This window comes from Chionomys nivalis, chromosome 16 (genome assembly GCF_950005125.1).
Source record: "Chionomys nivalis chromosome 16, mChiNiv1.1, whole genome shotgun sequence".
Lineage (NCBI taxonomy): Eukaryota > Metazoa > Chordata > Mammalia > Rodentia > Cricetidae > Chionomys > Chionomys nivalis.
In genome coordinates, this window is record NC_080101.1 from 19,392,676 (window position 1) to 19,406,156 (window position 13,481).

Here is a 13,481-nt window from a genome sequence, read left to right on the forward strand (position 1 = left end):
GAAAGGGCCTCCCCATTTATGCAGAAAGGGCTCGCTAGGACAAGGTTTGAGTTTTTGGTGAAAACATTGTAGGTTTCAGAAGATGTGGGAGGGAAAGCTCTTGGAAGCATGCACAGGAACAAACCAGTTGGAGACACTCAGAGGCTGGAAGGGAGAGATTTCTGCTTTGACCTTCGTTCTCTTGGAAGGGTGATCTCAAATAAGTTCTAATTGCTGAATTCCAGTTGTGTGATATGATGCTCACCCACCGGCAGCAGCATGCCACTTGGTGTCAATAGACTAATGTCGTGTGTAACGTGGAAGAAACATTTGGTCTCTGCATGGGCTCAAGGATAGAGAGCTACAGAACACGTACATACACACAGTCCCAACATCACTGTGTGCTGGTTTATTCCTTGCAGTGAGTTGAGTGGGCGGGGCAGATTCTGACCTCCACAGAAGTTCTTAATTAAAGGGATCAAGTTTGGCTTTAGAGCCATTGCCTTCACATAGTGAGGGTCCAGGGATGCTCTGCCTGGGGCTTCTTTCTTCCTAGTCTTTCTTCTTCCTCTAGCATCTTAATTCCCTGATATGCCTGGTGCCTGTTGCCTACTCCCCAGTAGAGAGCCCCAGGAGGTTAGCTTTTACTTTTAAGATCAAGAAAGGATTTATGTACACGAGTGTTATGTTTGTATGCACATGTGTGTACCTATACATGGCAGGTGACTGTGGTGTCAGATTGTGTCAGAGCTCCTAGAATGTGAGCCACTATGTGGGTGCTGGGAACCGACTCTTGGGAGCCACAAGAGTATGCGGAGGAGGAGGGGAGAGAGACAGAGATCTAATCTTAATAAACCCGTATGAAGAGTGATAGTTTTCCCTTAGGCATTCTTCTTTGTTCACAGATGGTCACTGACATTATTTCAAATTCTTTGCTAGTACTGGACTTTTGAAAGCCTGGCACAGGAAACAGTTCATAGGCTCTGGATGTCACTAAAAAATACCACTGGTGCTCAGTCAGAAAGGTTCTGTTTATGGTGCCCTTCTCCCAAGGACTTCAAAGCTTTCAACAAATTCACTTTCAGAAAACTCCTGGGAGACCTAGAGAACATTCTCTTTTCTTGAAAGATGAGGAAACACAAGGCCTAAAGATGGGCTTGTTGGCAGAGTGCTGGCCTAGCATTGCAAGAAACCGGGTTCATCTCCCTGCACTGTACAATCTGGGTGTGGTACCCGGCTCCTGTAATTTTAGGTCTGGGGAGGTGGAAGCAAGAGGGTCAGGAATTCAAGGTTATTGAGCTTACCACCAGACTACATAAGACTCTGTCTCAATGAAAATAAAGACAATAAAATTGGGGCAGAAAAACTTCATCTAACTTTGGTCCAGTTTGACATCAAAATCCACTCTTGTGACCACAGCTGCCCTTGGTTGTGGCTTGCAAGCACCAACTGTCAATGGAGGAGGTGTGTGTATGTGTGTGTGTGGTCTTGGGCCGAGAAGAGAGTGATGTTGGGGCAGCTATTTTACACCATCCCTACCCAGGTTCATATCCAACTGAGGAGCTGAAGTGTGAACCTACTTTTCGAAGCTGCTGTCTTTATCAAGGAAGGAGATTTTTATTTCAGTTTGTTAGCTTATTGTAGGATGCACCATGTAGGCTTGTAGTATGGAGCCTCTTGCCTCTGTCTCTCTGTCGTGTGGGACAGTCTGGTACCTGATTGCCCATGGAAATAACCGAGAGAAGCTGATGGTGATCTGGAGTGGTTATGTAATTTCCCAAAGCAGTCAGTCTAAGCATGCTTTGAAAAGCCTTATGAGTTAAAATCCTAGCCCTCTGCATTATATTGAAAATAAAGCCCCCCCCCTTATTTAGAAAGAGGAGCAAGAAACTCTTCATTGATCCTCTTAAGGCTCTGTCTTTCTGTCCCCCCCTACCCCGTGTGTGTGTGTGTGTGTGTGTGTGTGTGTGTGTGTGTATGGCAGACTGGGACTCTTGAAGGCAGCTGGTCTTTTGAAAAATCAAAGTCAAGGTTTGAGACAGAAACCAAAATCAGGCTGATAAACATGCTGCCCACCCTCCACTCCCCCCCCCCCCGCCCCTCCTTCCATCTAGGGCTTTGAAAGGAAAAGACAGAAAATGATAGGCTTCTGGACCGGTCAGCCTTCCTATCCAACCTGGGGGCTGAGTAAACTAACAAAAAGAGGGAGGAGGGGCACAAAAACATCCCTTCCAACTAACCAAGCAACCGAGCAAGCAAGCAACCAACCAACCGAAACCCCTAAACTATTGCAGAAAGCAATAGTTTAGAGGAAGCGTGCCCCCCCCCCCTTCCCCAACCCCCATTCCCTCCGTTCAGGGAATGCGGACTCCCAGGTGCACCTCAAGCCCGGAGTTTCTCGGTCTCGAGGCTGTCAGGTCAGTGCAGGGGCTGCGAAAGCGGACCCCGTGCAAACTTCACGGTGCGCCCCGGGTGCTCGCCGCGGCGGCGCACTGTCGCCCGTTTAAGGGGCGGGCCGCGGCTCCACGTGCTTTCTGCTGAGTGACTGAACTACATAAACAGAGGCCGGGAAGGGGGCGGGGGAAAAGGGAGAGAACAGCTTTTGACCGGTAGTAACCCCGGCGCTCGGCACAGCCGAATCTATAAAAGGAACTAGTCGCGGCAAAAACCAGTAATTCCGAGGGCGAGCGAGCGGGCCGGGACCAGCCGAGCCCACACCTCTCTCCGCAGCGCAAGGCTGGGCAGGGGCGCCGCGGGACCCGCTCAGCCACAGCCGGTTTGGGGCGCTGCTCTGCTCCGTCCCCCCCCCCCACTTCTTCTCTCCCCCTTTCTGGAAGGGTTTGTGCAGGGTGGGAGAAACAGACGCAAACACCAAAGTGGAAGACAGGTAAGAGGTTCTTCATTGACTTAGGCATTTTGTTTCGGGGCCAAGGAAGCTCTGGGAAGCTCTCTGTTTCCGGGACTTTGGTCCTCGAATCCCCATATCCCCTACCTCTAGGGATGCAAATAGGGCAGGGGAGGCATAAATTGGAGGAGGAGGTCTGGGAAGAGCCGTGACGACCCTGAGACGCAGAGCTGAGTCCGGTAGCCTGAGACCCGGGAGAGCATCTCTGGCCTGCGAGATGGACCTCGGGAGCAGAGAGAGCCAGGGTTCTCGGGCGTCCTAGGGGTGCAGCCACTGAGATGGGGAGACAAGGATCCTCTGCGAAGCGTCTCCCTTTGTCTGGCTCCGGGTCGGCCGTCGCCCACAAGTGTCACATCAGACTACCCACTCCGTTATTAAAGTGGTCAGTGTTGGCCTCTGACTTGGAGATCCGCTCCTCGGGACTGGGGCGGCGTGTCCTTGTTTCCAAAGAACTCGAGTAGAAAGTGTCCCAAATGCAATCTTTTTTGTGTCATCGCGTGTTCGAGGCCTCGGGGCTTTGTTTGACCTGGGGGGTCCTACCCACGGGCTTAACTGCGCTCTGGAAAGCTGCAGCCCCTGGCGCAAAGTGGGAGACGAGTATTGTTCCTTCTAAAGACAGAAAACTTAAGAGAGCCTGCAGAAACTTCAAACTGGGGTGTCCATTTCCCCTTCACCCCTTAACCCATCTTCCTGCTTTTTGCTGCTTGTACCTTGGGGCGACTTAGGGCCGAGCACCGACAGAGAAGCTGGGGCTAGGTAGTGCAGCCGAATGACCGCGAGTAACCCCGGCGGGCGGCGCAGAACTCGCGACTCGGGTGCTGGGCCGGGCTCCGCCGCCAGGGGGTGGGGGCTGGGCGGCCTGCGGGTGGCCCCTGGAGACTGGCCCGCAGCGCCTCCTGGCCGGGTGGCTTAGGTATGGCGTCGTGCAAGACAAGTCTGTAGAATCTGTGAATCTGAATCTGGTCAAAACTGATGGCTCCAAACTGGAAGGAAATCTGGGGCGGGGGGAAGCCTGTCTTGTCTTCTCTTTTCTTTTTCTTTTTTGTCATTGCGTTTCCTGACTCCCAGGCCGTTGCTAAATGAGTCAAGGCTCTTGAGGGTGTTCGCTGGTGACAGGCTTGTGGGTAGATGTCTGATTTCTTTTTTCTGCACTTACCGGAAAGGAGAGACATACTATTAAACATTTTTGTTTTTAGGGAAAAAGTATCTGGCACTAACAATAATTGTTTTCCCTCATTTGCTGCATTGGCACACAACATCCCTCAAAGGGAGTGGGCAGAATACAAACATACAAGAGAGGACGGACTGATACTTAAACAAACAAAAGGAAAACTTCTTGGCTTGGGATGTAGGTCAGTGGTAGAGTGCTTTTTTTTTTTTTGTAAGTACAAGACCTTGGGTTCTAGCCCCACCACTGTAGAAACAGAACAAAACAACAACAGGGAACTTCCTTGAAGAGAATTGGTACATCACTTTCTTTCTATGTCTCAATCCTCACCTCCCACAAAGCACACCTGACACATGCCATGGCTCAAACTCACAGTCTTAAGGGTTCCCTTACAGTCACAGCTTGGAACCAGGACCCAAGTATTGATATGCGACAAGACACACATGCCAATTAAAAAGTCCTTGGTTTCTCATCTCCCCCTTTCTTTTAGCCTGGTTTTCGTATTCTAACTTCAAACCTAAGGACAACATATTTTTGTTTTTATCTTTGCAAAAACTTCTCCCACACTAAAGAAAGTATGACAGCATAGAGAATATTTCTGAGTTGATAGTATAATAATTACAAAATAAGAAAGATAAATTAATGTTTCTCTTGTTAGTGTATTTTTTCCCTCAGTGCTGTCATAAGTCATTAAAGTAGGTAGGGCTATTTTTTGCGAAACCTACTTAGTGAACAGGGTTGATTATTATCTATGGGAGAACAAGCTGAATCAGAGAGGCCAGGAAAGAACGTTTCCAGCCAACATAATGCTTGTAGTCCCTTTTTGGAGCAAAATTTGCTGCCATAGAATATTGCATGTGCCTCTTGTAAAAGTTACTGGTGTTCTGTACTGACACCCTGGTGGTGACTTGGAGACCTGTGATGTATATGCTCTTGCAGATGAGTGTTTGAAACACAGCCCCTTATAAGTGTTTCTGTTAGCACCTAAAGGCGGGCCTGCAATGGACCCTGGATGCATCTTGATTTGGAACGTGCTATATTTTGTGGGAGACAGCATTAGTCTGGAATTGGAGAAAGGTGATTAGGTCTTGTTAGTTTTCCACATCTACTCATGGAAGCCCCAGTGCCAACATTATTAATAATGAATGAACCTTCCCACCTCAGCTGTGTGCTGTCTTACCCTGTGTGGAGGAGAGGAGTTGGGAGGATTTTACCTTTAAATATTTCCTTTTTAAGTTTTATTTTTCCACCTCACAAAAAAGGTTGCCTGTGCCTGTATTGTAGTGATTCAAAATGGTTAGAGCTTTGCTTTATTTTTTTTGCCAAATAATTTTAGTTTCTAAAATAGTTGAATAGACATTTCTTGAAACCTTTAAATTAGGAACTTTCTGGATTTTTAGAAAATACCAAAAAAAAAAAATGCATGTTGCTTTGGCATTTCTAAAACCTTCAAGTATAAATACATCTTTGTATGTGGTCTAGATATTAAATAAATAATGGGATTATAATGTTCCTATGGTCAATTATTCTGGCATCAAGTTTTAAAAGATCATTTCTTAATATGTGTTTGATTTAGTTGCAGTTATTCTGGCATCAAGTTTTAAAAGATCATTTCTTAATACGTGTTTGATTTAGTTGCACTGCGAGAGTTCCTGCACTAACAGAATGAGAGACTGTCTTTACATATGCAAATGAAACATCTTGAATAGCAAAGTTATAGCAGAGTTTGTGTCTTAATAATAGACACACGGCGCTCTATGCCAAGTGTTATTCCAAGTGTTTCTCCAACACCGAGTTAATCTTCGAAACAAGCTTATTATCATATCTACTCTGCAGATTAGGGAGGTAGGAGGCTAGCTGGGCCTTGGCTCTCCACTTTCCAAGTAGCTGGTTTTAGATTTGAACTCCGTTCCAGAAGTCTTCAACTGTCCGCGGTAAGTGACTGGCACAATTTCAGATGCGGTGAGATAGAACTTTCTGTATATTCATTTGTTGTCTTTCTTACCAGAAACTATAATCTGTATCGTGTTTCCGTTGCTCGGAGGATAGTCAGCCAAATTCTCTTCTGGGAGAGATCTTGGTTGCACGCAATGCAAAAAAACCCAGGTGGTAACATTTTGCTCAGTTCTCGATTTTTTTTTTTTTTTAAGAAAACTTGGTTTTGAATGAACACAATACTCCTGCCTCAGTCAGTTATTTCTGAATAGTGTGTGACCTCAAAGTAGATTCCTATAGCTAGTGGGCCTGGCAGTACGTTTTAAAAATACAAGAAGTGAGAAAGTTAAAGTCTCAGAAATCAATGGCTTTTCCAGGCAGCTCTTGGGCTAGGCCATGCATTCTGTTCTACATGGACTGTAGAAAAGCAGGTGTGTGTTTGTGTTTTTTTATTGTTGGTGGCTGTGGAGCATTGCATTTGAGTTTAAAACAGAGAGGAAAAGAAAAGTTTGAAGATCTATTTTATTTTTATCTGTTTTGTTAAATAAATACAAACCCCAGTAGGCTCGTAAGCTGACTTCAAGACTAACAAAAAGGATGTCACCTTCCTCACGATCACCTGGACCCACAATCCCCTCCCATTCTGCACTCCCACAGCAGCTGATTTCCTTGCACGTCGTGTGGGTAGTGTAGTTTTCACAATAATTACTGTTAGTCTTCTTGTGGCACACATGCCTTTCTCAGGAGAGGTCTTTGACCTTAGGTTTCCCCTTGCACGTCCTTGTCTCTTTAATACAGATATTGACAAATACTGACTTCAATCGGTCAGTTAAGACGCTGGGTGCTGCTTGCTTCCCATGTCCTAAAATGACTCAAAAAAATGAAACATTCTCAGAAAAGTGTTAGACGATACCAGCCACGAACATTGTTATGACTTGGTTTACGGTACATTGATCAGGTTTGGTGCTTGTTTATTTAGGCTCAGTCACTCAGGAGAACAAACAGTTTTACTCAACGATTTTCATTTCCCTTTTTGAGGAAGCTGTGATTGGAGAAAATAGTCTATCCATGATGGTCCCCATTCAAATATTTTGTATCATGCATTAATTTATTTTTATGGATAAGCATAACTCATTAGGTGGTTTAAATGTTTAAACACTTTAAAAAGTATCAGTGGTTTCTTACACATTATTTCTGTTCACACCTTTTTTTGGTGTGACTTAAAAAATATAGTGTTTAGTGTGTCATTTCCAAGGATTTGAGGACACATAGTAGTCAGGACTGGAATCAGTCAGTCTAGGTGTCTGTTAACAGATGAGTAGATGAAGAAAGGATAAAGGTGCTACAGCCCTCTTTGAGGACCCACAGAACGACTAAGCCGGGCTCTGCATCTTGTAGGTCCCACTACCTTCTAATTCCAACACTCTCTGACTGAACCTTTAATACATGGGCCTTTGAAAGACTTTCAGGACCATCACTATAGCAGAATTTTTCCTTGAAACTGTTAGGAAAATTCTCTCTCCTCTGTGCTCCTGCTCTCAGTGTAGGAGGAAGCAAATGATTTTTTTTTTTAAATGTTGGGAGTAGGGGCAGTGCTGGTGGTTTCTCAAGCTGGTTGATTGCCTTTTCTATGGATTCTGGGTACATTAGGCCCTGGCAGTGTTGTTGTTTTGTTTTGTTTATTTTTAAAATTTTTATTAAATTATTAAAAAATTAAATTTATTTGATTTATGTGTGCTTTGCCTATACGTATGTCTGTACACCAAGTGCATGCTTGGTGAAGTCAGAAGAGGGCATTGGATCTTGTGGAATTGGAATTATGGATGCTGGTGAGCCACCACGTGAGTTTCGGGAATTTAACGTGGTCCTCTGCAAGAGCAACAAGTGATCCTGACCACTGAGCCTTCTCTCCAGCTTCCTTTTGTTTTTAACATCATCTGTTCTAGGCCCTTCATAATAAAGACCTGTGCTTTGTTTTGTGTCCCAGCGTAGTGGGATCCTTCTCTGAACAGTCATTAATCGGAAATGAAAGTCTTCATCTTTTGCTTCTTTGATCCGGCTTCTTCTTTCTCTTACAGAATTTGGAGAGCTACAGTGCCCTTTAAGAGAGAAAAGAGGAATCGTGTACATAAAAGGCTAAATGCATGGCTTAAGTGGACACTGAAATATTAACTATTTGCCTGGCCTCGTTTGTTTATTGCCTCTCTTGGGCCAGTTTGAGCCATAAGGAGTTTCCCAACTGGAACTCTCCTTGCTCTCTCAAAGTGTCCGTTAGCTTTTACTTCAAGTGAGAAGGAAATTTCTACAAAAATCCTGGTTTTCTAGGCGCTGTTTTGTTTATGCAAACATATAAAATTCTGGCACTAATTTTGGTTGGAGAGTGTTAATTGGTATTTGAGGCAGATGTATTTTTGGAAAATGTTAACTATGGTGTTAATGGTAGTAAGATTTTGAATTAAAAATAAAGCAAGCCTTTGGTCAAGTTGTATGTATTTCGTTGTCAGCCGTAGGGGATTTGCAGATTTCGTGGCAGGGTTGCCTTTGCCCAGGTTGCAGTGCTAGCTGCATTTCACATGGCCAGAGTGTGGCTCTCTCCCTGCTGAGGAGTGGATCTGGTGACTTTCATTGGGGAGTGAGTGGATGTGCCTGCAGAGACCAGCAGGGCACTCTGTCCTCAACAGCTCCACAAGGGGACACTGGCTCTCACCTGATGTCACCACTTAGTACATCGTTGCTTAGAGACTAGAGTGTGTGAATTTTTATATGATACTGCAAACTCACAGTCAGTCAGTCTCTCTCTCCCTCTCTCTGTCTAGCAGAAGTCCCACCCACTAGTTTAGTTCCATTTTCCCCTGAATAGTTCTGGTACTCTGAATATTTGATGTGTGGAATCTTAAGAACAGAGTCACTTTTAAAGAAAGGAATGCATAGAGTCCTGATAATACTGGACTTAATTGAGATGGATTTCTTTTTGCATGATCTTCCCAAACCTCAAATAACAGTGTTGGCATTGTCAATACTAAAATATAAATAGATAAAATAAAAAGCATAAAAAGCAAACACACCATTAAAGTTTTGTTTTTCAGAATCAGTTGTAAACTTTACCCCTCTTCCTTTTTTTTTTTTTAAATTTTTTTTAATTTTTTTTATTTTTTGAGCCCGTCCTGGAACTTACTCCTGTAGACAGGCTGGCCTCAAACTCACAGAGATCTGCCTGCCTCTGCCTCCCGAATGCTGGGATTATAGGCATGCACCACCATCACCCAGCTTTATTTCTCCTTCTAAGCTTCTTTTAGTTAGGTGGTTAGCAAAGTGGTTTAGTTGGCTTTTTGTGGAGAAGGTATCTGTAAGTGCGGAGGGAAGGCGTGTGCTTCTGTGTCTGAGCTGGCTTCCTGATGCAATTCTCCCTTATCTGGTTAGTTGGCGCTTGCTGGGCTGTGAAACTGACATGTTTGGGACATACTGCATCTGTTTATACAGCTTCAGGAGCTGGCTGGGAAAGGGCAGTCTGGAGAAGGGTCCTGAGGTCGGTCACCTGCTCTCTAAGCTGGCCCTGGATGCCAGATGGGTGGTGGCACTCGCCTTTAATCCTGGCATTCAAAGGCAGAGACAGGGAGATCTCTGAGTTTGAGGGCAGCCTGGTCTACAGAAAGAGTTCCAGGAATCAGGGCCACACAAGGAAACCCTGTCTCACAAAACGAAACCAAACCTAAATGAGCAGCTAAGTAAGCTAATTGAAGAAGGCAGTAAAGTGTCCAGGTGGAAAAGCTGGGACCAGCTGTTGAAAGAATTCCTAAGGAATCTTTGAACTCATGGCCTTGGAACTCCAGGTGCCTGAGCAGTTCTGACTGTTTTATGTTTTGGGATGAGCCCCTCGGAAAGGCCTCGTTTTTAACTGGTATGGTCACACTGGTCCTAGAACCTTACCCTGGCTCGTTGCAGACTGTATTGCTCTTTTGAGAGTAATTTAATTCCTAATAAATGAGAGCCATGTTGAGGAAAATCAAGTGACATACTGTCCCATTTGAACTTAGTTTTGTTGTTCGCTTGTTTATTTATTTATTTATTGGTTGGTTTTTTTTTTTGGTTATTGTTGTTTTTTTTTTTTTTTGTTTTTTTTTGCTTTACACAGCTGGCCACGTTGCCGTGATTTAAACAATCTATCATTTAGCAGGGCCTACTTGATAAGTCAGTCCTGGAGAAGTGTGGGGAGATCCAAAAAGAGATAGGAGGGTAAGCCTTGATTTCTAATATAATTGATTTAGAGACTCCAGAAAATGGGGCGGAGGTTGCTCTGTGCAGGATCCAAGCAATGGGACAGAGGAAGCCCTAGGTAAGACCTAAGCAGGATTTGTTGGATATTTCCATATCTGTAGGATATAGAAATAGCTGATGATGGGACAGTGTGGAGCTTGTAGAGATTCCATAAGGTGATTTTGCAAGTCATGGTATCCCGAAGCGACACCAGGGATACCAAGGTGGATACTAAGGTGAGTTTCCTTTGTGCCCATGCTCTGGGCACTGGAGAGTGCTCCAGTGTTCTCTGGAAAGACCCTTGAAGGAAATGGTACACTCTGTGGACCAAGAGAGGAGAGCGAGTCCTTTAATGGCCTGCCCACTCTCAGCCCCACCCTGACTGGAAGCTTCCCTCTGTAAAGTGGGTAGCTCACTCACATCGTTTTAATAGCCATGTGCACTGTACTTACTTTGTTCCAGGAACTGGATAAATGTTTTATATACATTGTTAGCACTGTTTTATGCAGAGGAGGCAGGGCCTCAGAGTCTCCAGGGTCAGAGAGTCAATGAATGTTCTCAGACTCCAACAACTTTTTTTTTCTTTTCCTACCACACCAGAGCATCCTTCAGAGATGTGAGCCAGAGACGGTGATTGTCGCTGATTTGCCACCGAGCCACACCTCCCAAGATGTTCTTGGAAAACAACATCTTAGAACAACAGGGCACATTATCCACTCAAATGTGTCTGGAAACCTGGGCTTGCAGATATCTTGTAGATGAGGGTTAAGGAATGTAATACTCTCCTGCCAAAGTCTCTCTTCCGCTAGCATTGTGATCGCAGTTGAAGGTTTTACATATCTCCTTATGTATGATCAGTCAGTCACACTGATAGGTTGAGCTCTTGACTAAGGGAAGGTTCAGCTCTCTGTGTGCTCCATACCCCCTAGCAGGGAAAAAGCAAACACTTGTTTTATTTGCTAAATTCTTCTTTGATGTTTGTTCCATGTTGTTTTTTAGTGGAGATCAGCGGCAGGTGAGGGGCAGTCTCTGACATTTTGTTAGAATTTTTCCCTAGTTTTACCACAGAGAAACAAGGATTTGAGTTCTATACATATGTGCTTCCAGAAAAACTTGGCTTTTAAATGTTTTAAAAAGTTGTGAAGGGGGGGGCTGGAGAGATGGCTCAGTGGTTAAGAGCATTGCATGCTCTTCCAAAGGTCCTGAGTTCAATTCCCGGCAACCACATGGTGGCTCACAACCATCTGTAATGAGGTCTGGTGCCCTCTTCTGGCCTGCAGACATACACGCAGACAGAATATTGTATACATAATAAATAAAAAAAAAAAGTTGTGAAGGGCGGGGTGGTGGTGGCGCGCGCCTTTAATCCCAGCACTCGGGAGGCAGAGGCAGGCGGATCTCTGTGAGTTCGAGGCCAGCCTGGTCTACAAAGGGAATTCCAGGACAGGCTTCAAAGCTACAGAGAAACCCTGTCTCGAAAAAAAAAAAAAAAAAAAAAAAGTTGTGAGACTTTTTATTTAGCTGGTAGCAGCCCTGGAGTGCCAAGGGTGGTGAAGAGGGCCATTGGCTGTCTAACTGTCCGTGACACAGTGGGAATAGCTTTATACTATTAGGGTCTCTTCTGGAATAGAATTGTCAGCCACACGAGGACCTGCTTCTCAAAGGCCTGTTACAGATTGGGGCAGCACCCGTGCCTTTCTTACTTCAGCTTTTGGTTTTTGTTTTTAATTTCACAGCTCTTGCCTTGAAAATAAAGCTGTTAGCAAAGAGTTTTGTCTTGAAAAGTTGGATATGTGTTCCAGGTTGGAGAAAAAAATGTGTGCAGCTCTTTATAACCTTATTGTTATGAATAAGAAAGTACGTATGATGTATTTGGTACTTTGAAACTTTCTGCCTCCCTAGTTAGAGTTGTTGGGATTGATAGTGTCTATGAATTCTGTATTTTTAATTGAGTGACCATGAGCAGAGCCTCTTCTGAAATAGTGAAGCTCTCCTGGAAGGACAGAACGAATTCATTTGGGGGTTGACTTTTTATCATGAAGACCTCGTGCCCGTTTTGTTTGCACAAATTTCAGTGTGAAAATATTACCTTTAGGGGACAACATCATTTCTGGCATAGCTGAGTGGTCCATCTGTAGGTCTCCTAACTCAGACCTGTTTCGTGGGGCTGTAGGTTTATGATATGGTTGGAGGGCTCAGGAGGGGCGTGGCATTGCAGGGACCACTGAGGAGGATGGCTTTGGGGCCAGTGAGTCAGTGACTGGAGGCCAGGAAAGTTACTTCAAGGCAATCAGCTTAGCTTCAGGCATGTGTTAAACTGGTGGGTCACCCTGGAGAAATTACAGGTTGTCTACCAATCCCTCCCACTCCACAGCAGCCTTAATTTAAGTCTGGTCTTAAATCACGGGTGCAGCGAGCCTGTGCAAGCCAGGTCTCCTGGCCTTTAATAACCTCATTACGCTTCTCCCTGAACATGGCTACTGATCCAGAGACATAGGCTCTGGGAGGCTGTTAGAGAAAAGGCCTTTTCTAAAGCACACGCTCTCTGTGGGGGGTTCCAGGTTTCGTACCCGATCTTACAGGACCTTGCACGATTCTCCAGGGGATGAGGCATGAGCCTCAGCTGTGTTTCTTGTTTTTGCCTTAGTATCTCATGAATAGGCAAGCAGTTGAGCTCGGCACCTTTTTGCATATCTGCTACATTTGGGCCTCCCTCCTGCTTTGTGGTTTACTGCCTCACCATTTCATGATATGGAAAAGCATAGATATGATGTTTATATTTGTTCATTTTACCTCATCTAAGAAAAGGAAATCTGCAGATGGTGTATTAAGACATGCCTGCGGCTAGGGTCAGAAATTTCACAGTGCATCTTATTTCTGCAAACTATAGCAGTAATCTGTCTTTAAAAAGCCGAATACACACACACACACACGTAGAGAAGCACACTCATTTATTTATTGGCAGTTTGGGAGAGTAACTCGTATAACCATTATTTCCTGAAAATGAAAATCTGTTGCTGGGTGTGCATCCTGAGTTTATGAGCTATTTGGCTGCAACGGGTAGAAGAAATGCATGCATTCAGAAGAATAAACAGAGTCATAAGAGAAACAGCGTAGTGGGAAAAGGCTTGTGACTGTTCTCAAAAAAGGGGATTTAAGAGCCATCTGAGTGCCAACTCATAAGTGTAGGTAGGTCATTTGCTTCTGGGGGTCCTCAGCATCTCAGCCTGTAAGGTTGCA

The 13,481-nt window shown here is 44.7% G+C and overlaps 1 protein-coding gene across 2 annotated transcripts in view; it reads left to right on the forward strand.

Moving 5' to 3' along the window:
* The first annotated feature begins 2,633 nt into the window (after positions 1–2,633).
* Positions 2,634–13,481, forward strand: part of Abca1 (ATP binding cassette subfamily A member 1) — a 116,596-nt gene continuing 105,748 nt past the window's right edge. For both annotated transcript variants that reach the window (XM_057790238.1, XM_057790237.1), the window contains exon 1: positions 2,634–2,866. The gene's annotated coding sequence lies outside the window, so the exon portion shown is untranslated. The remainder of the gene's footprint in view (positions 2,867–13,481) is intronic.